The sequence below is a fragment of the Ziziphus jujuba genome, chromosome 8 (genome assembly GCF_031755915.1).
Source record: "Ziziphus jujuba cultivar Dongzao chromosome 8, ASM3175591v1".
NCBI classification, from domain to species: domain Eukaryota; kingdom Viridiplantae; phylum Streptophyta; class Magnoliopsida; order Rosales; family Rhamnaceae; genus Ziziphus; species Ziziphus jujuba.
Genome location: NC_083386.1, coordinates 18,369,882 through 18,373,827, shown reverse-complemented (window position 1 = coordinate 18,373,827; position 3,946 = coordinate 18,369,882).

Sequence of the window (3,946 nt, the reverse complement as noted above, 5' to 3'; positions counted from 1 at the left end):
TAATCATGATAAGAGTTGGTGAGATTTTGAATTTCAAAAAACTGTCTCCACCTAATCCTGTACCACTACTTTGGCCAAATGAAAGGCTGGGATATCTTCATCTAAATTACTTAAATTTTGGCATGTGGTATGTTGAAATATCAAGGATGAAATCTAGAGAAGACCAAGTCCAAAAAAATTGGATAAGGCCTCCAATTCATCTCAAACCCGTGGGCCATAACTGCTAGAAATCTCAGCAGTTATGCAAATTTGCAACCTGCATATCTTGGGCTTCCCAAGGCCTTTTTGAGTCATTATTTTTTCTATATTTTCATTTACATGTCTACTACAACATATCCAAAAATCATAAACTCATTCTAAAAGCTCAGAGAACACCAGCCCCAATAATGGACCTATGTTGCTGGAAATACTATTTCCAACACATAGCCATTTTACAAAATAAAATCAATACCCAATAAAGAGACAATTCCTAAGCTAAATACAATAAAACTTAGGTATTCAAAAAACATTAAAAGGAACATAAAACATAGACATAAATATTGCATTAGGTAATTCAACAAAATATTTCTTTTAAAAAAAGAAAGAAGGTGCAAAACTTAGTGGATTTTGGTTTGCACAAGGTGGCAAGATTACCACATTTTCAACACCATCAATCCTTTTTCTTTTGGACGTGAGTCCCATCCAAACTATTTGGCATTATATATGCTTTAAAATATATTTTGTTAGATTTTTTTTTTTTTGTTTCCGATTATTTCTTTAATATGAATATTATTTATTTTATATTAAATAACACACAAAACTAAGACATTTTTATTTTTAGGAAACAAAGCCACAAAGTTAAGTTATGAATAATATTAAAGAAAAAAATTGTTGAATATTTGAAGAGGAAAACAAGTTGAACTATGAATATTATCCATGGATTCTCTAACTTGTATATAAAAGATCCCATAAACCTAGTGATGGATCTATCGCAAACATATATATATACACATAGGGATATTCTACGGTACAAACCGTCTGCATGTAGACCGCATCAAAAGCCGATGCTTTTTGAAAAAAAAAAAAAAAAAACATCGGCTTTGTTGTGTATGTGTACACAACGTATATAGCAAAGCCGACGCTTTTTCTTGAAAAACGTCGGCTTTTGATATGGTCCGTACTGTAAAACTACTCTATACATATGTATAACCAGACATATACAAAAACGATGGTTTTTGAAGAAATAATCATTAATATTTGTATTTGTGTGATAGTATTGACAACGATTTTTTCAAAAATTGCTGTTTTTATGGATGTCCGTATGATAAAAATATCCAGACATCCACACCATACTTTATATACATATACATATACATATATATATATATATATGAGTTCATGGAAGCTGGCAGATCCATAATCTATCACTTCGATGTGGTAAACAGCTTTGAATTTTCAAGTATATATACAATCTGCACTTATCAGATGACTGTCTAATTTAGTAAGAAGAAACAAAGAAAGAAAGCAAATTAGCTACATTGGGGTTGGTTGGAGCATTTACATTGAATTTGGTCCTCATTGAGAAGCTTGTTGATCTAATCCCACAAAGTGTGCAACCAGACAGAAATGCATGCATAATTAGAGAGAGGGAGAGAAAGAAAGAGAGAGAGAGAGATAGAGAGAGAGAGGGAAGTAGATCCATCTCTGAGCCATTGTTTAGTAGGATGTGCTTCCGTGTCTACAAGATTTGTATATTGTATCATTATGTGTAATTGTCGGATGGTCATGGCCATGTTGTTACACTAAGCGGATTCACATGCTTCCTTGATATTTTTTAACACACTCCCTACTGCCAAATCCCTAAACTGAAAATTGTAGTAGAAGTAATTTGTTATTTTTATAAATAACAATAAAGAGCAAAAAAAACAATTTAGTGTTTTATATTTTGCACAGGAGGTTGCTATTGTCTAACCGTTGTTGGCATACAGAGAAAATTTCATTGTAACCCAATATGTTTTGGATTTTTTTTTTTGGGGGGGGGCGAACAAATCCATTTCTATTTAGAAAATTTTCATTATAAACTTTTTATGTTTTATTTTTGTTTTACTTTACAGCCTTTTAAGTAATAGTGAAATTTTTTTCACAAAAAAAAAAAGGAAAGTAATAATGAAGTTTTTCAAAATAAAGATGTATATGTGCAAAAGATATCCAAAACAAAACAGACCGAAGTGAAAGTTACCCATTAAATATAAAAAGATACATAAACTATATTATATTAGGAAAAAATCGTGAGCTTCATTTGCATGAACATGTATCCTACATGGAGATGAATGTGACAGTTAAAGTTCTGTGCACTTAAAATGGCGCTAAAAATGCTGTTTGACTAATCCAAGTTACAGCCAAAAATCTGTTTTTTGATAACAATGTTGGAAAAATTACAAAATTCCTTTTTGAATTTTCATTCAAGTTTCAGTTGGCCTTGACATGGGGTTTTCACCATGCGAACTTCTCTTGAACATTCTTTTAGTTGTTTAAAACTTTCTTCTTGATATTATATTTCAATTTCTGTGTATAAAAAAGTTTTGGTTTAGACATATTTTAGTTATATAAACAAATAATCTAATTAACCAATCATTTTTTTGAATTCCAAAAAAAATAAAATAAAAAAAAATAAGAGGAGGGAAATTTCGCCTCATGCCAAAGTTTAAGGGGTAAATCGCTTTAAAAAAAAATCATTTATGAGGCAAATTGAAATTTGAATAAATTTACAAGGGGATATTTTGTAATTTTCTCAAAAATGATTAATCCTTAGATTAAAATTATCTGTAATTGCTCAAAAGATATTTCTTGAGACACATTTAAATGAGTTTTTACTATGTGCTGGTGCCCGTCGCTAACATCACACTTGATAATTGGATGTATATAATATTTTTGACTTTTAAAACCAAAAATCTAATATTAAAAAGATTTAAAAAGACAATAAATTAAATGTTATATGTTATATATGTGTGATGATTAATAATGATGAAAAATAATATTTTTTTATGTAAAATAAAATTTTATTTTGCAATAATACATTATATAATAGAAAATTTATTGTGGTAAAAAAATAGAAAATTAATTTTTTTTAAAAACAACTAAGCATATAAACCTAGAAATCGTGAGGGCAGCAGAATTTTTTGAACTTTATAATTTTTCTAAAGACAGTAGGACCCTTCAATAGAATCATTATGATATATATATATATATATATACATATATATATTTTGTCAAGGAATCATTATGATAATTAAGCGACAATAATCTGTCAGATGTTTACCAAAGGGATTAATTGTAAAAATTAAAATAATTAAAAAATTCTTTATGTAGCAACAAAGATTTCTACTTTTCAGGCTTTGACCCAATTTACCGTAGGAACAAAACCCCAAGTCTTTTTTTGGGCGACACAAAAGGAAGGCATTGCTTTACATACTTTGAATGCGCAAAATTCAATTAAATTAAATTACAAAACTTATGGGTTCTGTGTATTATGCAGAAACATGTTTTATTGTTATCCGGGAAAAGAAGTGGCGTGTCCCAGTCTTTGTATTTTGAGATTCGTGTCCTCCACTTCTAATTCACTTTCCCGCAACTCAATCTTCCATGTCTTATTTGACCCAAAAAAGAAACAAACAAAAGAAAAGAATAAGAAAATTCTTTCTTGCATTCCAACTAACACCATCATTAACCATATCACAATAATGAATCCAATGATATTTATGATACATCCATATATATAGTTGTATAGATACACAGTTGTCAAGTAAACAAACATGTTTTAATCAAAAAAAAAAAAAAAAAAAAAAGGGTAAACAAACATGTTATGCTATTCAAGCTAATGCTTGTCTACGTGTAAAATCATAAATATCTTAGAGGGAAAAACAAAAAAAACAAAAAAAACAAAAAAAAAAAAAAACTAACTAATACT